Raw genomic sequence first — 26,379 nt, forward strand, 5'->3', positions numbered from 1 at the left:
CTCTGTCTTGTTCCTATCATAAGAAAACACAGACCGCGGAACTTCTGTGTTGATTTCTCAGTCCTCTGATTGACTTGCTGTGTGACATGCTGAACTATTAAATTTTCTTTCATGGATAAATGTAGACATGGACTTTGTGATTTTTAGCTGTTGGGTACTGGAGGCCTGTGGTTTATTTTGAGTCAAAGAAAAGAATCTGGACTTCCATATTGTGTGAGTGAGTGTGTGTGTGTGTTTATAGGAAAAGGATATAAGGTAAAGAGTAGCTAATATTAATTGATTGTGAAGAGCCACATGGATATTTTTAAAAAAACATCAGAGATGGTTCAAAGGGTAGGAGATACCTTGATAACATTGCCATCAGAAACTAAGGAATGGGGACGATTTGGGTAGAAGAGTTGTGCTTGATGGTTAAGTCAAGAAAGCAGAAGTAATTAACAAAGGAACACCTTGAATTTAAAGAGGTGCTTTGCCTCTCGGGAACACGTGAAAAATGTTTATGCTTCAGTTCTCTGCAGAGTTCTCGTGAAACCCACAAGGGAGATGCAGGGAAAAAACCCCACCCATTTTGAAGATTCAGAAATGAAGACACAGAAGGTACCTGACACAGTAATTCTGGGACAAAGGTGGGATTTGAATCTAGAGTTTCTTTTGTTAAGAATATAAATATTGGGCTTCCCTGGTGGCGCAGTGGTTGAGGGTCTGCCTGCCGATGCAGGGGACATGGGTTCGTGCCCTGGTCCGGGAGGATCCCACATGCCGCGGAGCGGCTAGGCCCGTGAGCCATGGCCGCTGGGCCTGCGCGTCCGGAGCCTGTGCTCCGCAGGGGGAGAGGCCACAACAGTGAGAGGCCCGCGTACCGCAAAAAAAAAAAAAAAAAAAAAAAAGAATATAAATATTGGGACTTCCCTTGTGGCTTAGTGGTTAAGAATCCGCCTGCCAACGCAGGGGACACGGGTTCAATCCCTGGTCCGGGAAGATCCCACATGCTGCGGAGCCGCTAAGCCCCTGCACCACAACTACTGAGCCTGCGCTCTAGAGCCCGCGAACTGCAACTACTGAGCCTGCGAGCCATAACTACTGAAGCCCTCGTGCCCTAGAGCCCGTGTGCCACAACAAGAGAAGCCACTGCAATGAGAAGCTCACGCACCTCAATGAAGAGTAGCGCCCGCTCGCCACAACTAGAGAAAGCCTGGGCACAGCAATGAAGACCCAACACAACAACAACAAAAAAAAAGAATATAAATATTTTTTCCTAGTTTGCTCTGTCTGAAAAGGCCTTGGAGAGAAGCTAGTGATTTCCCCGTACAGTCAACTCTTGGCATTGTGGGAAGAGAGAAGGTAGAGGACTGGGAGAGAGAGGAGGGGCCAGCGAATCAAGCTCATCATCACATCGTATCACGAGGGTCTTCGTGTCCAGCGTGGTGGGGACAGGTAGAGAGAGCGCCTGTAGACACTGGACCCTCTTCATTGCCAAGGTACCCCTGCTAGTTTCCGAATGAACACTGGCTCTGTGGAGAGAGTGGGCTTGGGGCTTTCTGGATCAGATCTACACACCTCCGTTTTCATGTCCACAAATGACCTCCTTGACCTACGGGGGGGGTGGGGGGGATCAGTTAAAACATGGATAGATACATTCATTTGGAATTTATTTTGGTGATTTTAGATTAGGAAGAACAGAACTTTTTCTCAGAAACACATATTAAAAGTGTGTTTTTGAGATTAACTGTGTATCTTTAACGCATGCGTGTAATCAAAAAGACATTTGGAAACCACTGTGGACATTTACTTTAAACTGCAGATATTTATAGACAAGCTCAAGCAAAACACACTTGGTGCCAGAGACACAGATTGGGTGTGGGTCACTGTTTATATGGAAAGATTGGATTTTTTTGTGCTGCGTTCTAGGAAACCTCCTGTGTTCCTGGGGGCGTTTCCTAGTAGAGTTATCTGTTTGGATGGTAGGGAGTTGATAATTTCCCTTGTGGCAATATTAGGTGCCACATGGTAGAGGATGTTGGGGGGGAAGCTGGTGAAAGTTCAGAAGGAAACTCTATACTGTGTGGGGCTGCTAGATATTGAATGCACTTCAATTCCAGCCCTCAGTTCCTTATTAAAATACCTACTGAGGGATTCTACAGTTTCCTCTTAACTCACATAGTTACTCTATGGAGAATACTGTGCTTTTCATTCTTCTGTATCACCAGTGGAGGATATAAATTAGGATTGACTTTCTGGAGAGCAGATCGGCAACAGGGATCCAAGGCCTTATAATGTGAATACTCTGACCCAGTGATTCCACTTTTAGGAATCCATTCCAAGGACATAGAGCTTTGTACACGATGCCTGAATAAGGCTGTTCATCTGACATTGTTCATAGGAGCAGATAAGCTAAGTGTCCAGTAGAATGAGGGTGGCTAAGCCATGGGTCATCACAGTGTCACACGGGCACGCCACGACCATTTACTGAGTGCCTACTACTGTGTGCCAGGCACACAGCAGGTGCCATGATACAGTCTCAAGCCCACCCGAAGCTCAAACTTTTGTAGTAGAAACAGACTTCATACATTGTGAAGTGGAAGAAAGCAGGGTACAAAGTATATTTACAGGATCTCATTTCCATCATATGAATAGAAACACTCTGGAAGACTGTCTGAATTAACAAGGTGTAGAAGCTTTGGGCAGTGAAGTTATAGACGAGCTTTTCCTCCCTTCTTATTTTTCTCTAGTTTCCAAGTTTTTTGCAGTGACAACTTATTATATATACTGTATGTACTATATGTATATATAGTGTGTATATATATATTTTTTTTTTTTTTTTTTTTTAAACGTGGCTTTGAGGAAAGAGAGAAAGAGAAGTGAGCAGAACTGGGTTCTAGATCCAACTCTTTTTTTTTAAACTCGTGCTGAGCCCTTGAGCGAGTCTGAAAACTGTCCTGAACGTCCTCTGAACGGCTTGCGGAGAGGCCTCCTAGGGCTCCAGCTCAGGACACAGAGATCGCAGCTCTGTCTCTTCTGAGGACGCTGGGGATTTTGCTGCAGGGCTGGCAGGACCGGAGCTGTCCCGGGGAGCCAGACAGCAGATGGGCTGCTGAAGCCCTGATCCCTGGGCACTATTGGTCTCCAGGGCTCTGGTCCTCTAGGAACCTGGGGCTGTGCTCAAACCGGGAAGAGAGTTTCTGTATTAGTCATATAATTAAATTAAGGAAGTGCCTCTCACCTGGTGAAAAAAAATAAGCTGCGGTTGACTTGCACTAACTCAGCCTAATGTCCCCGCACCCCAAGCAAACAAGGATGGCAGCTCCATGGATTGAGCCTTGCCTGGTGCCTGTTCCAGTGCAAAAAGCATTTCACAGACATTTTCCTCGTTGAGGCTCATGATACACCCTGAAGTGTAGGTACTCATCGCCTCCATTTTACAGGTGGGGACCTTGAGCTCAGAAGACAGGTAACGGGAGCAGGTCATTGGAGTAGAAGAGGCTGGGATTCAAACCCCAGTCCATCTGCTTCGAAGCAACATCTTTTTTTGTTGTTGTTGTACGCGGGCCTCTCACTGTTGTGGCCTCTCCCGTTGCGGAGCACAGGCTCCGGATGCGCAGGCTCAGCGGCCATGGCTCACGGGCCCAGCCGCTCCGGGGCATGTGGGATCTTCCCGGACCGGGGCACGAACCTGTGTCCCCCGCATCGGCAGGCGGACTCTCAACCACTGCACCACCTGGGAAGCCCCGAAGCAACATCTTTAACGTCTGTTCTGTACTGCCTTCCACTCCAAGAGGCAAGCTCTACCATAACCATAGAAACAGATGTCTAAAGCCAGGGGAATGTGTGAGGGATGAGGTAATCTATCAAGTGGCAGGACTCTGAGGAATGCAGAGGCTTAGAATGGGCAGAAGATTATCTCTGATAAAAGTGTTTTTTTTTTTTTTTTTTGTCTTGCGGCATCTTAGTTCTCCGACGAGGGATTGAACCCAGGGCCCACGGCAGTGAAAGTGATCCTAACCACTGGACCAACCGCCAGGGAATTCCCATTTCTGTTGAAAGTTGATGCAGAGAAAGTTACTCTTTTTTTTTTTTAAACATCTTTATTGGAGTATAATTGCTTTACAATGGTGGGTTAATTTCTGCTTTATAACAAAGTGAATCAGCTATACATATACATATATCAGCTATACATATACATATATATAGAGATGGCCCTCCTCCCACCTAGAGGGGTGGGATAGGGAGGGTGGGAGGGAGGGAGACGCAAGAGGGAAGAGATATGGGAACATATGTATACGTATAACTGATTCACCTTGTTATAAAGCAGAAACTAACACACCATTGTAAAGCAATTATACTCCAGTAAAGATGTTAAAAAAAAATCTACAAACAATAAATGCTTGTAGAGCGTGTATGGAGAAAAGGGAACCCTCTTGCACTGTTGGTGGGAATGTAAATTGATACAGCCACTATGGAGAACACTATGGGGGGTCCTTAAAAAACTAAAAATAGAACTACCATACGACCCAGCAATCCCACTACTGGGCACATACCCTGAGAAAGCCATAATTCAGAAAGAGTCATGTACCAAAATGTTCATTGAAGCTGTATTTACAATAGCCAGGACATGGAAGCAACCTAAGTGTCCATCATCGGATGAATGGATAAAGAAGATGTGGCACATATATACGATGGAATATTACTCAGCCATAAAAAGGAACGAAACTGAGTTATTTGTAATGAGGTGGATGGACCTAGAGTCTGTCATACGGAGTGAAGTAAGTCAGAAAGAGAAAGTTACTCTTAGTTGCCTTTTCTGGAGGGTTATAAATGAGGAAACTGGGGTCTGAGTGAGTGAGAGAGAGAGAGAGAGAGAGAGAAATAACCACCCTCCCTTATGCTCACCATAATAACCTTTCCTCCTGCTTGTGGTTTGAAATCAAAGGCCAGCTATTATACCTTACATACCTATACCTCCCCAAAGAGTGATAACTTATACCAAGACCTGACCTTTGTTGTTGACTTTTTTTCTTGAAATTCTTTCCTTGCTGGGTCCTAGCTTTGCTTAATTAGTAGGTATTAAAAGATGATAAGACAGGGACTTCCCTGGTGGTCCAGTGGTTAAGACTTCGCCTTCCAATGCAGGGGGTGTGGGTTCGATCCCTGGTCAAGGAACTGAGATCCCACAGGCCTCACGGCCTTAAAACAGAGGCAATGTTGTAACAAATTCAATAAAGACTTTAAAGATGGTCCACATCAAAAACCCCCACAACTTCATAAAAGAAAAGATGATAAGACAAATAGGAGATACCAGGGACACACAGTTAGGACAATTTAAGTTAGAATGAGGATAAGGAATTGTTTATTTTCCACATCAAAAGAATGTTCTAATATGATAGGTACTACAGTTGACCTTTGGACAGCATGAGTTTGAACTACATGGGTCCACTTATACGTGGACTTTTTTCAATAGTAAATACTGTAGTGCTGCACGTTCCATGTGGTTGACGCCACAAATGCGGAGGAACAGCAAATAGGGAGGGATCGTGTATAACTCTAACTTATACACAGAAAACAAATAGCCAGTTCTTCCTGTTGTGCATTCAAAATGCACACGTTGGAGTATTAGCTAATTATTTGTCATGCATTTGCCACCCATGACTAATCCTATTTTATGAATGAAATGAAAGCAGGGAGGTGAAAATACTTGCATGACCTCTCAAAGCTGAGCCATTGGTAGAAACAGCACTTGAACCCACGTTCCCTTCTGCTAACTCACTAGGCTACTGTTCCATTTAAACCATGAGTCATAAGCCATCAGGAACTGGTACAAATACTCTGGTGGCTTTTGTCATCCTCTCTTCTTTTCTCTAAAGGGCCAGATAGTAAATATTTTAAGCTTTGCAGGCTATACAGTTTCTGCTGGGACCGCTCCACCCTGCCCCTTCTCGGGAAAGCAGCCATCGGTGATATATAAACTAATGGCTGGGGCTTTGTTCCAATAAAATTTTATTTAGGAAACAGGTAGTGGACGTGATTGGCTGGCAGGTTGTAGTTTGCTATCGAAGGCTCCTTCTTCTTCATTTCTGATGTTGGGTGGGAAAGTCAAGTTAGCCATGAGAAATGTTCAGTTCGAACGCTGAGCAGGCTCTGAAGTCGGGTAGAGGCTGATGTGTAAATTATGTCCGTGGCTGGGAAGGCTGGCCGCTTAGGATAAAACTGAGAACTGTATGTTCAAGCAATAGACTGTACCTAACAAGCAGTAGACGGCCACTCATCCCATGAACATGGGCGTGGCCTCAAGGGAGACGCTGGGGAGACCCTGGAGAATTCAGGGCACATGAACCCCTGAACTAATCAGCCTGGGGGTGTTTTCCGCTATTGAGGGGGCATAGTTGCATCGTCTGCCTGCACGGCCAGAATGTTCCATCCGGCCCACAGTCTACGCCTACAATCCATTTCTCCCATCAGAATGTGGACCCCAGGAAGGCCCTAATTACCACAAATGTGTTGCAATGAGCTCCCTGTTTGCCTCCTCATCCGCAGCAACGAGCAGTTCTTATTAGCGGCAGAGGGCTGGGAGTGACGTGACGCATTTGCGTCGAGGCAATGGTACATCGTGCGGAAGTGTCACTAGAGATGGCTGATACCTGTCCCCTGAGAGGAACAGGTGGGTCTGCAAAGAAAATGACTTAAAAACTAGCTGTCCATGTGTTCAGCTTACCCGCAACACTCCCGCCTAGGAACGTGCCTTCTCCAAGGACAGTGTCCTGCACACTGGGCTGGGATTGGAGAATTTTGTCATTAAGGTCAGGAAAGTTTATTCCGGTTCTGCTGTTAAGAGAGGGAGTGCTATTTTTCTTTCAGCAGAGACAGCACGGGATCTAGGACCAAGATTAGAAAAGTTTTTCAGCAAATCTTCGGGGAGTTGTAGAAAACTTCGAGAAATCCTAATTAATTCCAGGAAAGAATTTCAATGGTTTATTGATACCTTCAACTATAAAGAGAGAAAAGAAGAAAAGGTTTAATCATTCTGCTTGGGAGAAAATGTACCGGTGTTAGGCACAGTTAATGCAAATAATGAGCAAATGATTCTTAAAGTTGGCTCTTAACTCTCATTCTATTATAATTCTCTTTATATTTTACATAATAATAGTAAACACTTGTATAGCATTTACCCTGTGCCATGCATCCCCGTAGGTGCTTTACAAATGTCCCTTTATTTGATCCTCCTTGCAGCCCTGTGAGGGAAGTATTATACCCCCATTTTACAGGTGAAGGTAGTAAGGTACCAGGAGGTCAAATGACTTGGCCATGCGGCAAGCTTGACTAGCCTATGTGCTTGCCCCTCCTGTCGCCTGTCTTTTAAATGGATGTCGTGGCAGTAAAAAGTACGAGTGTATTCCTTCTAATGGATCCATCGTTTCCTAGAACAGATCGATCAATCCCTCATTGCATCCCTTGCTCAGCAAAGATTTCTAATGTTTACTGTCTGCTGGGCAGGACTCTGTCTACTTGGCTTCTCAGACATAATGACGGTGGGTGGTGATGGCTGACAGCAGTGTTGGGTGAGGTGAAGGAGAGCTCCCGCTGTGTGCCCTCACCTCCATGAAGCGACTTCAGCCCAAGCTGCAAACCTGTTTCCCAAGGGCGCACCTGTTCACTAAGCTCACGGGACAGGTGTGGCAAATCAGAACACCTGTGCGTTAATTTGAAGTGAGAAATATCACTGCCTAGAAGTGGTCTGGTGAGCTTGGGAATCAGGAAGGGAAGGCTTGGATGATTTCAACGATTTGAATGAGTGCGACTGCAAAATCAATTGCTCACAGCCCCCTGTGTAGCTAGATGCCATTGTTGCTGAGGCCCCAACCTCAAGGCCAGGGTTAATGCTGCCCAGTGCACCGGGCTGGTCTTAGAAAAAGTCCACCTTTGTGGAATCTGTAAGAGCCTCCAGTACCCTGACCCTCCCACCCAACTCCCACCCCTCCCTCCCTTTCAGGAGGACACTTAGTTCTTTAGATATGTTAACGCAGCCCACACTGCAGACTGGGGACTGGGTGGTCTCTCCCTTTGGGACTTCGTATATCTATATCCCATCTAGCACAGGAAAGTTTTTTCTGTTCAAGCTGGTGGGGTGTGTAGGACAGAGCTGAGACCCGGAGGGTGACTGAGAGCCCTGGAAATGAGCAGTGACACTAGGTTAAGGGCAAAATCAAAGGTCTAGCCTACTTGCACAGGTTCCATGGGCTCCTCCTGGCTTCCCAGCTCACTCCTTGGAGAAGGTAATCACACACCGCCTTGCAATGTCATCATTTTTGACATTAAAGGAGTGGTACCAAGAAATGGCAGGTCCAGTCCTGTGTGCAGAGGCTTCGGGTAGTTGGGGAAGAGGCCTCAGAGGAGGGACTGGAGGGCGCAGTTGCTGTTTTGAACTGAGGGGAAGGGATGGCCCAGGCTGGGCGGAGACCCTGGGCAGGGGGCCTGGTTGGAGTGGAAGGAGAGCTGGAGCTTCAGCTGTGCCCTCACACTTCATTCAGGGCTGCCTTTTCCGCAGCTGGACCAGTGTCCAGTCCTCTCCCCGTCCCCTTCCTAAATCGGTCATCCTTCAGTATTCAGACCTCAACCAGGCTTGGACACCTGGACCTACTCTCGCCCTATCTGTTTTGCTGCAGCTTAATCACCATCACCTGAGCCACAAATAACATCAAAGGAAAGGGCTGGTCACGGACCAAGAGGGTGTAGCTGAAAGGTGACCCGCTGCCGAGTCCCCCTGTTGCTCATTAACAAGGCTTGAACCCACAGCTCTGCAGGGAACTGAAACAGGGCTCTCTCTGCTGCATGGGTTTGAGGTGCTCCCTTTTCCCCAAGCTCTACTGGGAAGCTGCTGCAGCAGCCAGAGGCCAGGAAGGCACACCTCGATCAGAGGAGGGGGTGGCCCTCAACTTTCTCGCCTTAGTGGGGGCGGGCAGGCCAAGAAGCAGACCTGGTGAGTGCGGATGGCGCCCTGGCTCGGAGCCTGCTGGATCAGACTGCTGGGTTCACTCCCGGCTCTGCCACCCCTTAGCTGAGTAACCTGTGGCAGGTCATTTTAACCAGCTTGAAGCCCAGGTCTCTTGTAAAGATAATCGTACCTTCCTCAAAGAGCTGTTGGCCGACAGAGGAGAGAGTCCATGAGAAGCGATGAGCCTGGCACACAGTAGGCGCACATGGGGAAGATGCGGGCTGTGTGTGGCCTGAAGCCTATTCAGTTTTGGGTAGGAGGGAACTCTTTAAGAAAAGAATGTAAAATTACAAATATGGAACCAGGTATAAGTAAGCATTTATTTCAAATGATAAAAGAAAACACAAAAAAGTGTATGATTAAAAAGCTGACATCCTAAACATCATGAAATCAAAATAACATAATATTATTATTGATCAGCTGTTTAACATGTGTCTATGTTACTTTTCTTCCTACAGCTTTTGGGCTCTGTACTCTTTGATCATTTCTTCCTATGATAATGATTTTGGAATGCCGTTTTCTCTCTAGAGAATAGCAAGATAATTCACCCGTTCCTATAGCACGGTTGGTTGGGATTTGTTTTTTACAGTTGATAGTTTAGAAAAAAAGTTTTTTAGCTTTACAACTGGTTGTCGGTAACGTCAGATAAATTTTTAGGATTATTGTCAAACTTGCGGAAAGCTCTTTCAAGTTTCTTTCAATGTGTGAGCTGTAAGGTTTCAGAGCATTTAAAATTTTTGTATGCAGTGTCTGATCTTAAATATAAAAGATGCCTATTAGACACATTTCTGGAGTCCTTACCTGGGCCGCGGAAGGGGCCTGTGTGAGTGAGGGGTGTTGAGGTTTAAGCTTCAGTATTTCATGGTAAATTTTCCTGTGAGTACTCAATAAATGTTAACTAGATCGTATTTTATTATATTTACTGACACTCATCTTTTTAATTTTATAGTTTTAGATTTACTAAAAATGAATTCTCATTGACACTAAATAGAATCTTAATTTAGTTACATTTGTGCAAGTCGTTCATTCAGTATCATTTGTTGACTGTCTACTTTGATCAATCTACCTCACGTTGATCGTTGGGAGCCTTCGATGACAGAGTGGCAACACACAGCTCAGTGTCTTCATGTAGTGACTACACAATAAACTAAGCCACTATTGTAACTGAAAGTGGGGTCCGGCTACTCGCCGCTCGAAAGCCAATAAAGAGGCCAAGTTGGTGGAAAGGAGACTTTGCTTTACTTTGGATGCCTGCAACCGGGGGGCTGGGGGCGGGAGTGGGGAGGGGGAGGGCCGACGCCTGTCCAAAGGCCAAGTCCCCCTCCCTGACAATCAGGGGGCAAGAACTTTTATAGACGGAGGGAAGGGGCTACGTGCAGAAACAGCACAGTCAGCTCTGACCGTCATCTTGAAATTGGTCATCTGTGGTCTGACCAGCGTCATCTTGATTGTTTTAGCTACAGTTAATCTTCTGTTCCAGGGTCGGTTTGTTCCCATTTCTTTGAGGCCGGTTCTCAGACTTGTGGCAGCTGATGTCATGGCTACAGCCTGCTCATCATGTAGGTAACTTCTTCCACCTGGTGGGGATCTCAGTATCTATATGACAGCTCACGGGATACGGCTCAGAATATTATCTATAGCCCTTAAGGAGGAACTAAAGGTCCTTGACTATGCTTAATGACTAAACTATTATTATTTGGTCTCCTCTGACTGTTTTCCTTTGTTTCTGCATTTTCTCACTTCTCTGATTAAACTTATTCTTTGGCTGAAGTTTTTCCACAGACAAAATGCAGGCAGAGGACATGGTGGGTGAGGACCACAGGGTCCTGCTCCGTTTCACTATGACCATCATCACCTTCCTGTCAGCACCCGATCTGGAACTGGGCACCTGGGGATATAAAGTTCAGATATTGTCCCTCAGGGAGGTTGGTATGGGCTCAGCTTAGGGTCAGACTCTTGAGACCTGATTGGGAGTCATGGTTTGTATCAAATTCTAGGTGGAGCTGGCCTTCCCTCTAGCCATGAATTCTTTCCAGTTAATCTCCATTCATGAATTCTCCCTTCATCAGTAATGCTCTATTAATATGGCCAAATTTATACATTCAGCCATACTTTTAAAGTGCTCATCGATAATGTTTAATTTCATTTTTCTCCCAAATCTTTTTATTCCTATCAAGTCCAGTCACTAAATTTGTCAAAATGCTGTTTTCTCTATTTTTTTTTATTGACGCATAGTTGATTTACAATGTTGTGTTAGTTTCAGATGTACAGCACAGTGACTCAGTTATACATATATATTCATAAACATACACACGTATATATATTCTTTTTCAGATTCTTTTCCCTTATAGGTTATTACCTATAAGGTATAAGTATATTGAGTATAGTTTCCTGTGCTATACAGTAGGTCCTTGTTGGTTATCTACTTTATATATAGTAGTGTGTATATGTTAATCCCGAACTCCTAATTTATCCCTTCCCTCCCTTCCTTTCCACTTTGGTAACTATGTTTGGGGTTTGTTTTGCCTGTGGGTCTATTTCTGTTTTGTAAATAAGTTCATTTGTATTTTTTTTTTTTTTTGGCTGCCCTCCGCAGCATGTGGAATCTTAGTTCTCTGACCAGGGATCGAACCCACGTGCTCTACATCAGAAGTGCAGAGTCTTAACCACTGGACCACCAGGGAAGTCCCTCATTTGTATTTATTTTTTTAGATTGGTTTTCTCTATTTTGTAATGTTAAAGACTTTACTCCGGCAGAAACATCCGTGGACAGGGAGTCAAGAAGTGGTATCTGCCACTAACTCTGCATGGGGGATGTGTTGGGAGGCTTCGGGTTACAAATAACAGAAAATCCAACTCAGTGTCCGAACAAGACAGGAAATGTGTTGGCCCATCCACTGAGTCCTGGCTGGACCTGCCTGTTCTTCTACACCAGTCCACTGCCCCTGGAGCTGATGATGGGATCAATCCTGCCCAAACCACCAGGCTGGGGAATTGGGTGCTGTTGAGAAGGGAGAGAAGAACAGACACTGGAAAGGAAACTACCAGTGTGCGTTCTGACATGTGACCCTAAGTCACTTCACTTCTCCGGGCCTCAGTTGTCCCATTAAATTGGGGGCTTGTCCGAATCCATGAGTGAAGTCCTTCCTAAGGGTAAGCTTTATGATTTTATTTTTACTAATTGGTTCTCGTAATGAATGAACAAACCTTTTTTTGGCCAGTGCTGTAGAGCTAAGAATGTAATTAGGAAACAAATAGCTCTGTTTCGATAAGTCAGGGCAGTCAGCCTTAGTAACTTTCCTCCTACCCATGAGTTGCAGATTTTGATCTAGAAAAATGAGCAGTGGAGGATGTGAGGGAGGAGCCCCGGAAAACAGCATAGAAAGCCTGCTTTGACTTAGTAAAGCATATTTTGTTCGCAGCAAAGCATAATTTTGTTCGCAGCAAACGTAACTTGGATGTTCGTTCACAGGAGATCCGGGAAGGTCTGGGCCCGGCTTATTTTTCTTACCATAACCATTGGAGACTCTGCTAGGAAGCTGGTATCACAAAGAAGCCGAGAGAGGTTTAATTTGGATTCAGAGGGAGCTGGTGTTGCCAGAAGCCAGAGAATGACTCTAAATGGCAGTGGAATCAGATCCCTGTGGTTAGTTGAGGGTTTCTCAAGAATGAAACCACAGACCTCAGCTTTCTACTTCATCCACTTTTTATGGAGCCTTCGGCCAGTCTGGACATGAGATCCCAGTAGTGGCACCAGAAAAGCTTTCAAGGAAGCATCTGAGGGTGGTTTCTGAGGGAATGAACTCCTGGGCCTTGGTACCAAAATCCAGTTGGGAGTGCCGTGGACGTGAGGGTGGCATGGGTGCTGGAGATGGCGGTGAGCTATGGGGGCCTGTTTCCTCCGTTCCCAGTGTACAGAGCTGTGTGTAGACTCTGAAGACCTGTAGGGCCCAGGGCTGCCTCAGTCGGAGAGTTTTACCCTCCTGTCCAGGATCTACGGGGAAGAGTTAATCTGATTAGTAGTACAGTCAGTATATTTTTATTGTGGTTGGCTTTTTGAACATATGTATAGAGTTGGCAAAGGTTGATCTGTGCCTTAATCTAATTCCCTGCAATATAGCTTTTGGAAATTCGTTCTGGTGTGGTGGTCGGTGGTGTTTCTAAACCGGCAGACAATTACCACCTAACTTTGTGTGCAAAGTGAAAGAGAAATAATTCGAAAATGGTTGCTGGTCAGATGTCTGTGCCTTGGAAGCATTAGCCTGGAGTGAAACCATAAGATCTTTATCCCTGTGGTGGTGGGTCATTTGTTGGATTGGGGGGAGGGAACAATGAGGACTGGAGACAGAGTAGATTGTTTTATGAGTTGCCTCATGGGCACCTTCATAGCTGCTTGTTCCTTCTGCGGGTCCATGTCCAGATGGGAGGTAGGGACAGGCTTGGAGTTTCAGGCCCGGCCTCTGGAGTTGTCAACTGTCATGAGGTTTTTTTGTTGTTGTTATTCCAAAAATCTTTGTGTTTTATAATTCAGGCAGGAGCTCAGTGCTGGTGTGTGGCCCTTACCCTGGGTCTTACGGCCTTTTGTAGATGTTTGTCATTCACTGAATGATGTCCATGTCTATGGGAGCACAAGCAGCTGAGCCTGCAGAAGCAGGAAGGGCGTGTATGTTTAGTGGTCCATTTGAAGAATGCTATGCAAGAACCAAATCAGAGAAACCCATAAACCTCCGACGAAGAAGCCCAAGACGTAGACTGCAAGCAAGTTACACTCTGTGATCTTGGAAATGAGATCTTGGATAGTATAAATAGATCGGAGAGTGCGGTGCTCAAGAGGATGGGCTCTGCAGGCCGAAGAGACTTGGGGTCTTAACTTCTCATTTCACCTCTTAGTGCCGATTATTGACCACCAGCAAACAACTTTTATTTTATTTTATTTTCGCCACGCCACGCAGCTTGCGGGATCTCAGTTCCCCGACCAGAGATTGAACCCCGGTCATGGCAGTGAAAGCCTGGAATCCTAACCACTAGGCCACCAGGGAACTCCCATAACTTAACTTCTTTAAGCCTCGGTGTCCTCATCTGTAAAAGGGGACAACGGCCCCTACCTGGGAAGGATAGTGGAAGGAGAAAATAAATAACGCAGGTAAAGCTCTTGGCATGGTGCCTGGCATGTAGGAAACACTGGAGAGCTTTTGTTGTTTTGTCTGCTGTCTGATTTTTTGGATTGCAGTAATTGGGTACTTGGTGTTCATTGTTTTGGCTTTTGTTATTTAGGTGCCTTGAACATCCCCAGGCAAAACTGACATTCCCTTTGGTCCTCCTCAGGACAGTTAGGAGTAAGGCGGTGTTAGGGTGGTCTGTGGACAAGCCAGGTTTCCCACCAATGAAGGAAGAGGCGAACTCTGCCTGTCAGACGTGTTACTAGGGAAGAGCCCCCTGTGGCTCGGTTTCAAAGCAATATTTTGTCCCCACCCTTCCACAGAGAGGTGACAGAAATCTAGTCAGTCTCCGAAGAGTGGTAGAGAAGCTGAGACTTCAACGGGATGCCATTTTAGACGTCTCAATTTCTTTGGATGGAATTGGCTTTTTACATGTTTGATTCAAACAACAACAGCACCAAATCTGCAAGAACTCTTTTGCACAGAGGACCGAAAGAATGGCTTCTTACTCGATACAGAAACTTGGGTAAAAAACATGCAGACACGAGAAGAACCACCAGATTGCTGTCGGTAGGTGGCAAAGTACTTTGCTATAAATATTGCAGGACTCCTCTTTCTTTTAAAAGAAAAACTTGCTTTGCATTTCAGACAACAGAAATGGCTGGACAAGTCTTTAGTTCATGTGCAAGAAACTGAAAACAATGTGAAAGATTTTCCTTAAATGGAGACAGAGCTTGGCCTGGTCTCACGTTGAAGTTCAAGCCCTGGTCTGAATTGGCCTCCCATGTGTTATTTCTCATATGTTATATGCAAGGTTCCCCTGCCCAAGACCGGGGAATCATTCATTTTTTCCTGTAATCTTGAGGTGTGTACAGGGCACGACTCGGCCTCAGACCTTTCTGCTTTCACTTTTGGTTATTCAGAACCTCCATCTGGCGGTATTTGACTGTGAGTGTTTTCTGTGGCTTTTCTGTGGCTCCTGTTCAAAGTATTCAAAGCAGTTTAAAAATACATAATGTTCAGCGATCTGACCAAGAACTAATGTAAGTACTTATTTGAAGACTATTTTTAACTCTTTTAACTCTTACTATGTCTTGGAAATAGATACTAAGATTTAAAAAAGGTTTGAAAAACATAGGACTACTCCACAGTCATAATGCTTTCAGTGGTGACAGTAGTTGCAAACAGCACAGTTTGTAAAAACAGAAGAGCTAAAATTCTTTATTTAATATTAAACAGGAAACTGAAAGCAGTCTGCAGCAATGTGGTGGGTTTCCAACAAACCTGCGGGTGGGTTTATCTGTGCTGAACAGCCTAAATGAGACATTTCCCCTTTTATTCTGTTAAGATGGTGAGTTTTCATGACAATCTCAACCAAAACATGACCATTGGAAGCAGGTTCTGTCTTGTTAGATGTAAAAGCAACCGGTTTCCACTAGAACTTAAGGAAATTTGGAAGCGAGTTGCAAACCTCTCAAAGAGTGGAAAATGCACTTTTGTTTCGCCTTTGTGCAGGGCTGTCACTCACCCAACATGTGCATATGAATATTATTTCCGAAGACCTGGGCTTCATTTTAAGGTCAGCCTTCAATTTCGAGAGAATATAATTTGCTGCTATTTTTAGAGCATCATGATTGCTCGTAATAACTAATGGAAAAAACTCAACAGAGAAATAAATGTCTAACAGCTGTGTCTGCTTAAACTTGATTAAAGGCAGTAAAAAAACGTAAACAGAAGAATGAATGTGACAATGGACGGAGGGAGAGACAAGACTCCCTCATTGTGAAAAGTTTTACAGACCTAACTCGTTCTACTTCGGAGGCCGGAGGTGTCTGTGTTTAAAGTTTACTTTACTGTTGGTCCTGAGTGGGATCAGTGTTGTAGTGAATAATTTATAGGCAGCATGAATGAGCTCATTAGTCACCTTTTCAGACTTGAAATGAGTTTTGTGGTTGTCATTACTCGAGCCTTCTGTTCAGCCGCCGCGCACAATGAGAGTTTGGCAGTTGGCCGCCTTGTTGTCAGGCAGCCTGCTCACCCATTAGGTCTGCGTTGCTTTTGTGTTTCCTTGAAACCTCCTTCTCTTCCTGTGCCGGCCCAGGGACTCTCACATTTCAGATGCCTCTTGCACCCCAAGTTTAAATGAGTTTTTCGGGGGTTAAAAATGTTGCGTCTGCCAGCAAGAATGAAGTAGATGGAGTGAGCTTTTCTTTCTAGCAACTCCTGTGTAGGATTCCCTTGGTGCATGGTTTGATATTCAGGTTCTTCAACAGTAGCAAGCTAGGGGGTCCTTGTTGAGCGGCTGAACCGGGCTGTCGCATGGTGGCAGGCGTTTCAGGCGAGGAGATGTCACTGGAGTTTGGAGGGGGCCGGCTGTCTGGGAGTAGGTGTGCGTTAGTTACAGCCCTCAACATCCGTGTGGTGCGGGTGTCTGTGGATGAAGAAACTTATCCCAGCAAAGCTGCCTGGCCAGATTCCCAAGGCCAAAGAGAACCACGTTTTTCCTACAAAGAGATCGACAAGACGACCTTGCAGGAGCCCAGCGAGCTGGAGGGTCCCCGTCACTGGGAATGGCCATTACTTCTTCCCCATCTCTACGTCTTCCCAGTTCAGATTATTAAGAGAAAGCAAATGGTTGCGGCTGCCTCCTTACTGCGCCCTTGGAGACTTGCCTTGGGGGCTGGTATGAGGGGGAGATGAGCCTGGGCATGCCAGTAGCAGGTGGGATTGCTTTGGAACGGACGTCATGACGCTCATCCCTCCCTTTGAACTTGGCCTGGGCAGCCTCCGGAGAGCTCTGACGTCCACTCTCTGGGACTGGACTCCATCTGGAAGTCCAGGACTCTGTGGCATGCCCACCTTGGCCTTCGGGTCGCCTCTGCTGGCGCTCCTGGTGCATGGATGCTTGCCCGGGGAGTCCCAGCCAACCGCCTGCCGCCCCGTGCTGAGGCCTCTTTGACATTAGCTATGAGCAACAGGCACTAATGGCTGCCATCGCCAATGTGGGCAGCACCCCCTTCTGAGATCCATATTGTCAGACAGCTGGCCCCGAGGCAAGGAGGAAAGATGCTCAGTATTCCTCTCGAGAAGAAACGCCTGGTTGTTTAGGGTCCAAATCTTTGGAGCCAGAGTCACATGGCTTTGAGTGCAGAGAAATGAGGTGCTGTTGATCGCACCCACCGAAAGACAGCAATCCAGTTAGCCACTTCCTTCCCAGCCTCCACCCCTTAGCGATGGATCACTCACAGGCACTCATGCCTCACACTTTATGGGCACGTTTTGCTTGCATCTGAATCACAATATTGAAGGTACAAGAGATGCTATTTTTGGAAGGAGGCAGGGTTTAAAAACTGAACGTGTTGGGTGAATTGCACTGCCCAGTAGAGGAGCAGAGACTTCAGGTTTGGCTGTCGTAATAAATTGAGTAACTTGCTTATCTTCGTAAAAGGGCTTTGTACAGCAGGGAAATAAGTTGATAATATTTTTAATCTATGTAATCTCTCCAGAGAGTTCACCAGATTCGGAGCTTTTACTTTGTTTTAAAAAGACAGATCTTCAGGAGAAGAATTGATTGTTTTCTTTCACATCCCTCCGAAAAAGTAAAATGAGAGAAGTTATTTCTTGGCATGGTTAAGACTTTGGCAGACATAGTCACCGAAACCCATGAGACTGTGGTACTTGGTGTACTTGCTGAAGAGAGGAAAACAATAAATGCTCTTAAAAACGTTGGAGGAGGAAAAGGTTGATGATGCTACTCTTTCACTGATCCGTAGTTATTAGATACCAGTTTGAGAGAGGAATAAAAAAAGAGCATTTTTTTTTCCCGTTAAGTGATTGATTTTTTTGATTACCACTAATTCCACATGCTACGAGCAGAAGAGAAGTGTAAGACGGGGTCCTTGCCTCTCAAGGCACTTAGTCTGTTTGACACTCAGTAGCTAGTTGATTTGTTTTTTATTACAAAGGTACACCATACCATGTTGATTATGAAATAGAAGCTGAACTTTGTCTTTTTGAAAGTAGTCCCTTTTCATTCAGCTTAAAAGTCCCTTTTTTCCTTCTACCTCCTGGTCAGTTTTTCCTTTCTTGAACCTCACCGCTTCCGGCCTTTACATCCTCGACCTCTAAGAGGTTCTTTAAGACAAAACCAAATGCTCTGGATTGATCTGACGCTTCCCTTGGTAGGAACAGGGCTCTAAACTCTGGAGCCAAACTGTGTGGGTTCAAATCCCAGCCCCATCACTTACCAGCTGTGTGACCTTGGGCAGGTGGCTAAACCTCTCTGTGCCTCAGGCTCCTCATTTAATAAAATGGCCATAATAACATTATCTACCTCACGTGGTTAATGTGAGGCTGAAACAGTGATATTTGCAAAGTCTTAGAACACTCACTGGCACTGAATAAGTGGCCAATTAAATACAATCGATTTCATTCTTCACGGGTTCCATATTTGCAAATTCTCTTACTTGCTAAAATTTATTTGTAATCATAAAATCAATACTTGTGGTGCTTTCATGGTCATTCGTGGACATGTGCAGAGTGGCAACAAATATGAGTAATCCAGGGGCTTCCCTGGTGGCGTGGTGGTTGAGAGTCCGCCTGCCGATGCAGGGGACGCGGGTTCGTGCCCCGGTCTGGGAAGATCCCACATGCCGCGGAGCGGCTGGGCCCGTGAGCCATGGCCGCTGAGCCTGCGCGTCCGGAGCCTGTGCTCCGCAACGGGAGAGGCCAGAACAGTGAGAGGCCCGCGTACCGCAAAAAAAAAAAAAAAAAAAAAAAATATATATATATATATGTAATCCAACACACACATTCCCAGCTGAGACAAAGCAACTCTCCGCCTTTTTGTTTCAGCTTTCATACTGTAAACAAGCGTCCTTTTAAATGTCTCTTTAGTGTCACTTTTTTGGTGTGCTTTTTGTTGGCGATTTTGCTGTTTAAAATGGCACCCAATCACAAGTGCTGAAGGGCTATCTTGTGTTCCTAAGTGCCAGAAGACTGTGATTGCCGTGTGGAGAAAAGACAAGCTTTTCCTGTGTTCGATAAGCTTTGTTCAGACATGAGTTCTAGTGCTGGTGGCCGTGAGTTCAGTGTTAATGAATCAGCAATATATATTACATCAGGTATCTTTAAATGGAATCGGAGAAAATAAGGTAATGTATTGATCAGTTAATGAAATTGTTGTGACCGGTGGCTCGCAGGAACCTAACCCTAGATTTCCTCTAGGAGCAGAGGTTCAATATTTGCTAATTCAGTGCTTGACTGAATGATAAGAATTGACTGCAGATAAATGGAATCCAAGTACTCAGAGGGGCAGCCTCCTTTAGGACAAGCTTTTGACTGCAGGGAGTATCCCTGGGAGGGCGGGAGAAGCAGGAGTAGTTCTGGCCATGCAGGGTGTGCCTCAGCTGGGCACAGATTTTTCTGGCAGATTGAAAAAAGCAACAACCAAAAAGATGCAACCACATTTGGTCCCTTAGAAGCATAAGTTTTCATAGAAGATCCATCTGGAAATGGAGAGTAAATGTTCCCCCTTCCCCACAAATTCTTAATTCAAGAGTATTTTCCCTCATCTTTGAACCTACCTAAGAGTTTGTAGAAAACGTTTGATACTCAAAAACCAATAAATTGAAAGCTTTCCCACAAGCAGACAATAGACCCCATTATGCAGGGTATAACGTTTGTTATACTTAGCAATTCTCTTGTTTGCTTGGAGCACCAGCCTTTTCAGAAAGGGATCATTTTGTCCCTTCTGATTGAAAAGATCACAAAATGCTTCAATTTGGTGAGAAGTTTTGCCAACATATCTATTTTCCCCCAAACTCTTACTTTATGAAATGTTTGCAAATTGTTTCACACATACAGTATATGAGAATGTGAAGGTGATTCAGAAAAGGGAAAGCTTCACTTAAAACGACTGGAAAATGCAAGTAGAAGGGAACAAAGGGAACATGGGTAACTGTGGCCCATATAATTTAATAAACATCCACCTGAAAACGTTGTTGCATATTTCAGTGCCTTCACTCAATACATACTGAGTGTCTTCTGTGTGTGTCAGACACTGGAGTAACTTTGCTGTGTACATTGCTGAATAAAACAGGTATGGATCCTGGTTTTACGGGGCTTATTATCTCATGGGGGTAGGCAGTCTGGTGGGGAAGTTTACTGTCTTGCTTTGGCATCTCCTTAGGATAAACTCCTAGAAGCTGGAAATTTATAGAGTCAATGACCATGCTCGCTTAAGTTTTAATTCAGTTCACCAGACTGCCCTCTTAAATAGTTATACCAAGTCACGTTCCTCCGATACCCACACCAATATTGGTGTGGTTATTCTTTTTAAGTCTGTGCCAATCTGATGGATGAAATGAGATATCACAATTGCTTGAGTTGGCATTTCTGGGATTTTGTTGCTTTTTTTTTTTTTTTTTTTTTACTGAGGTTGAGCATCTTTTCATGGGTATATTGCCATTTGTGTTTCTCCTTTTGTGAATCTGCCCCATTTCTCATTAGGGTGATAATTTTCTCATTGAGTTGTAAGAGTTATAGATTTAAAATATTAACCCTTTTTCATATGTATGACAAATACTTCCTTGTATTTTTTTTTTGTCTTTGAACTTGATTTATGACCTCTGGTCTTACATACAAAGTTTAAATTGTTTTGTAGTCAAATATGTCATTATTTTCCTTATGATTTATTTACTTAACAAAAATAGCTCTAAGTGCCAGGGCACTGTTACATGTGTTTTACGGATATTCATTCATTTAATCTTTATCACCACCCTACGAAGTGGGTCTTGCTGTATCCTCCATCTTTCCCCCTTTTTTTTTAAGATGAGGAAACTAGGGTTTTCCCTGGTGGCGCAGTGGCTGAGAATCCGCCTGCCAATGCAGGGGACACGGGTTCGAGCCCTGGTCCGGGAAGATCCCACATGCCGTGGAGCAACTAAGCCCGTGCGCCACAACTACTGAGCCTGCGCTCTAGAGCCTGCGAGCCACAAGTACTTAAGCCCACGCGCCCAGAGCCCGTGCAAAGCAACAAGAAAAGCCACTGCAATGAGAAGCCCGCGCACCACAACAAAGAGTAGCCTCCGCTCGCCACAACTAGAGAAAGCCCGTGACCCAATGCAGCCAAAAACAAACAAATAAATAAATTTATTTAAAACAAAAAAAGATGAGGAAACTAGGTAGAGAGAAAGAAGTTAAGTACCTTGATTAAGGTTACCCAGTTAGTATGTGGTGAAGTGAGAATACGAACGTAGTCCCAGGCCACTAAGCTATATCAGCTCTGGTCTTGGTATTAGGCTCTGTGTGTGTTTAATTGTGGTTGCTTCCTAAATGCTCACTGAATCTTCCCCATCCTTGAGGGCAAGTGCCACATTTTTATTTCTCCCAGTTCCTTCCCAGTGCCCTGCACACAGTACTGGGCGTGGTATAGCTAGATGCTTAATAAGTACTTTTTGACTTCTGGATCATCAGCTCACACTTCTGTTTATGCTCGAAGAGGAGCTGACAGGTTCTATATTTTCCATTTTGCTTCCAGCAGGTGACTTGATAGGCTCGGCTTTGGCTAGGGCACCTGAGCTAATGAATGTCCCTCCACGGGTTCAGCTGTACTTTCCCTTACTCCACAGCCCTCCTTCCCTCTTCATATAAGCCTCCTGGCTCTAATCCCTGCTGGAGAAATTCTAATAAGCCTTTTCCCAGGCACCACCCTTCAGAACCTGTCAGGTAAACACCAAGGACTCACAAGAGGAAAACCCCAAGAGGGGATAACCGGAAAGCCCAAAGGATGCTTGAACGAGCCTTTGAAACTCACCAAGAGATGGAGGGTCTTCCAGCTGTGGTCCTGGGTGTCTCTTCCTTCTGCAAAGGAGGGAAGGAAGTGAGGAACTATTTTACTACGATGGACAGCATTCTCACATGTTATCTCAAAGACACTTAGTCAACCCACAATTAAGGAGTTATCTTTGAACATAATCTCTTGTCTTCTCATATTCAGTCATTGGATAGATTCTCTTGGTTCTTCCTGTGAAGACTCTCATGCATTCATTTTTTCCAGTCTCACTGACTACTTTCTAATTCAGTGGGTCCCAGAATGTGGTCCCTGGACCAGCAACAGCATCACCTAGGAGCTTCTTAGAGACGCAAATTCTCAGGCCCCAGCTCAGACCTACTGAATCAGACACTCTGGGGGTGGGGGCCAGCAAGCTGAGTTTACGTAAGCCCTACAGGTAATTCTGATGCACATTCAGGTTTGAGAACCACTGCTCTAATGGAACCCCCCTTTTATTATTCAAACATTATAAATGTGCTGGGTACTCATTGTAGAAAATTTGGAAAATATAGACAAGTATGAAAGAAGCAGGCAAAAAAATTACCTCATAACTCAACCCCACAGAGGGAAACACTATTTTACTATTTTAACATTTTTTCGTATTAAAAAATGTTAAAAAAGATAATCTTTGTTTCTGTATGGATTACTGCAGTGCTTTCTGATTGGTTCTGTCTACTTTTGGTCTTCCATTTCCTTCTTTCCGCTCCCAAAACTCATCTTGGGTCCATGATCCCATTCTTCTTTTTTAAAATTGAGATATATTTGACATATAACACTGTGTGACTTTAAGGTGTACAGCATACTGGTTTGATACATCATACTGAAATATTATCGCCACTATAGCATTAGCTAATACCTCTATTGTGTCACATAATTATCATTTCTTCTAGTATTGGGAATAATTAAGATCTAGTCACTTAGCAAGTTTAATGCTTATAATACAGTTTTGTTGTGTGTAATCACTGTACTGTGTATTAGGGCTCTAGGACTTATTTATCTACTAGAGGCAAGCTATTCTTTTTTTTAAAGCATATTTCTGATAGAGCAACTTCTGGATCCAAAAATACTCAATGAGTTCCTCTTCCCCTCTGATTACTGTACATAAACTGCTTACCTTAGCATTCAGGGAGTTTTGTGATAGGATGTTTCCTCGCTTATCCACTAATATGCATGCTCCATAAGGAACAAAAACTTTGTATCCCTGGAACCTAATAACGTCATGTACTTGGTGGGCACTCAATATATTTGTTCAAGGAATGAATGCATCTTCTTTTTTTTTTTTTTTTTTAATTTATTTTTGGCTGCCTTGGGTCTTCGTTGCTGCGCACACGGGCTTTCTCTAGTTATGGCAAGCCGCGGCTACTACTCTTCGTTGCAGTGCGCAGGCTTCTCATTGTGGTGGCTTCTCTCTGTGGAGTATGTGCTCTAGGCACACGGGCTTCAGTAGTTGTGGTGCACGGGCTCAACAGTTGTGCCTCGTGGGCTCTAGAGCGCAGGCTCAGTAGTTGTGGCACATGGGCTCAGTTGCTCCATGGCATGTGGGATCCTCCCGGACCAGGGCTCGAACCCGTGTCCCCTGCATTGGCAGGCAGGTTCTTAACCACTGCGCCACCAGGGAAGTCCTGAATGCATCTTCTAATACAGTCAAGTCATAGTTGATAAATCTGTATGCGCCATTCACGGCTCCTGCCTGGAAAAGCAGTTTGTGCCGTGGCACTTTCTCAAAGTGCATATGCCTGGGACCTGTCCTAGGAGATTCTGATCTATTAGGTGTGGCTTCCCAGGTATCCCCAGTTGGGAAGCTCAGGTCTAGAATGTCCCTTCCCCGTTTCTATGGACCTATGTTTATTATTCTCCTTCCAAAGTCACCTCCCTTCCCCTCCCCAGTCCTGTTGTACCAGATGGTTCTACTATGCCTCCTGCTGTTAGGAGGGGAGAAGGGAAGAGTTACCTGAATTAGGCCAAGCCGATCAGTTTATTTCCCTGGGAATCTGAACTATGTAGCGGAAGGCTGAGGCAGTCTGAAGGTGGTGGGTGCTGGCAATCAGAAGGTCCTTTGCACTTGCCGCTGGCAGCCATGTGTGGTGATACATGAGTAGAGGAAGCCGGCCTTCAGGGAGGAGAGTGGACAGACATATAGAGGGAGGTAGGAAAGACAACTTGGTCTCAGAGGGAAAGAGGTGAATGGAGAGGAAAACCACCTAATGATGCCCCAGTTCCACGCAGTCCAGCTGTGCTTCCTGTCCCAGGCTTGACCCAAGTTCCCACTTGGGTATCCTTTTCCCTGGAGTCAACTTGAAGGATCCTGTTCAGAAGCCCGTCTTTCCAGGCCTGCCTCAGATTCCTCCTCGTCTTTGAAAATCCCTCAGGTCTTCTCACCTGCAGCCCTCTCTCACGTTCCAGGGCATGTTGGAGAAGAAAGCGCAAAACACCACGGCGAGGGCCAGTCCTCTCCACAGAGGAGGAACCTGGGGTCCCAGGCTGATTGCGGACTGACTGGGCTAGAATCTGGGTTCTCCCGGTCGCAGATACAAGTACTCTCAGCCCAGGCCCAGATAGGGCCGTGGAACGGTCCCATCAAGTCCCCAATCAGGAAGTAGGTGTTGCCCAAAGTGAGTTCTAGAGCACACCTGGGATTCTGCTGTCAAACGTGTTTGTAAAACAATGATTTAAACAGTTCCACTTGTTTCTTTGAGGCTTCTCCGGCTCTAAGGCACAAGGGTCCTTCCTGCAAGTTCAAGAGGGGAATTGAGAATGAGGCTGTTCCTAAGCGAATTTGGCTTTTGCCCCCGTTTGTCAGGCAGCAGGTCCCAGAGATAGGAGTCTATGGAATTATAAGGTGGAAAGACCACTCTAAGCCTTCTTTTGGCTTTTAGCAAAGGTCTGTATTCCCCATTTCAGACAGACAGGCAACCACGTGTACCCCGCTCTCCACATCAGGCAGGGCTGGTCCACCACTTCCTCTTAAGGATGACGATACCTTCTCACAACTCTTGCTGCATTGGTAACGGGAGAGAGAAATTCAGAAATATGTTTGAGAATGGAAGAAACCAAAAGCCGCAGAGGGGAAGAGAGGTGAGCTCATGAAAGGCAGCTTACCTCACCTTACTCCACCCTCTGCTCAGGGGCTGCTCCTGGCCCTAAGCTTGCTGTGTCTTTAAGTTTCTGTTCACGTAGGATGGCTGCTTTAGACAGAGTCCTTGTACAATAACCACGCGCTTACATCGCGTCCTTTTGAGCTCTGAGGAAGAAGGAAAGGACAAGGGGTGAACGTAACTGCCACCTCTACTTAACGTGGAGATTTCTACCTACGGTGTGTGAGTGTGGTCGGGTGCGGAGGCTTGGGACCTGGCAGTTGAAGGGGAGGACGGAAGAGGACTATTTCTTCCTCCCCAAGGCAGCAAAGGTCTCTGGCCTTGGTTCCTTTGATGAGAGGTTCACCAGCCTCAACTGATAGGCAGATGGAGGTATCTGCAATAGACTGAGCTCCTGTCCTGGCTTTGTTACCACCTCTGACCTTTAGAAACTTCGACTCAGGACTTCAGATATATCTCGTTTGTCCCTCTTGCTTCACGCTTTTTGCTTAGTGACTTGGGGTAGGTCAAGTGTTCAGTAATTTAAGGGGTGGGGCTGGATGACCTCAGGCTGCCCCTGGGCCTTCACCTCTGAATCATCTCCCAGGTGGGTGGGATTTGCCTTGGCACTGGTAAGTAATAAGGCCTGTGGTGAGTGCCCTGATGAAAACTTACCACCCACCATCTTGGAGCTTTGTGAAGTGGAACAACTCTCAGATTGATTGGGGTTTCCTTATTTTTGGAAATTAAAAAACTCAGAAACCCAGTGGGATTTTTCTCCGCCTTTGGCTAGGTTACAAGGTACTGCAACCTGGAGGGCTTTCTGACGGAGATCACTCCGGGCCTTCCCACTGGTTTTCCTGCGGTTTTCAGAGAGCTCAAAAGGGCCTGTCCTCTGGCTCAGGTGGTGGCCGGCAGAATGACCTGGGCTTCTCTTCTGCGCAGGAACCTGCTGATTTGGTTACCTGGGCGTGGTGTAAAATCGTATTTTTATTTATGTCACCACCAGGGTGTCCCGTTGGACTCTCCTTTCATCCTCTCTTGGTGTGGCTTCAGCAGCGGGTGGCCCATCTTTGCAGGCGCCTGAAGACTTGGAGTGGTGGCCCTGCGAGTTGTCGGTGGGGTTCGTGGAAGCTCTAAATATGAAAGACATGAGGCTTGTTTTCGCTGGAGGCTTAGAGGTCGGCTGGGGCGTTGAGCACAACCCACTGGAAGCCCCACGGTTTGGCCTTCAGGACGGGCCTCTTGCTCTGTAATCTGTAATGGACACCCTCCCTCCCCCGGCAGACACGCGCCTGCGGACAGACGAGAGGAGCAGCCACCGGGGCG

The 26,379-nt window shown here is 45.6% G+C and overlaps 1 protein-coding gene and 1 long non-coding RNA gene across 7 annotated transcripts in view; one reads left to right on the forward strand and one right to left on the reverse strand.

The window, feature by feature from the left end:
• The window catches only part of FOXN3 (forkhead box N3), a 405,842-nt gene that overhangs the window by 138,071 nt on the left and 241,392 nt on the right, over nt 1-26,379 (forward strand). The gene's annotated exons all lie outside the window — the stretch shown is intronic.
• LOC109547356 (uncharacterized) lies at nt 9,285-26,147 on the reverse strand. 2 transcript variants are annotated; one of them, XR_004525008.2, is made up of 5 exons: nt 26,016-26,147; nt 25,076-25,217; nt 23,928-24,972; nt 21,959-22,005; nt 9,285-10,871 (listed from the first exon to the last, which is right to left on the reverse strand). It is a non-coding gene; the product is annotated as an uncharacterized lncRNA (long non-coding RNA). The 2 variants fall into 2 exon arrangements; XR_012329876.1 differs by having other exon boundaries at nt 25,879-26,016.

The sequence above is a fragment of the Tursiops truncatus genome, chromosome 2 (genome assembly GCF_011762595.2).
Source record: "Tursiops truncatus isolate mTurTru1 chromosome 2, mTurTru1.mat.Y, whole genome shotgun sequence".
Classification (NCBI taxonomy): Eukaryota; Metazoa; Chordata; class Mammalia; order Artiodactyla; family Delphinidae; genus Tursiops; species Tursiops truncatus.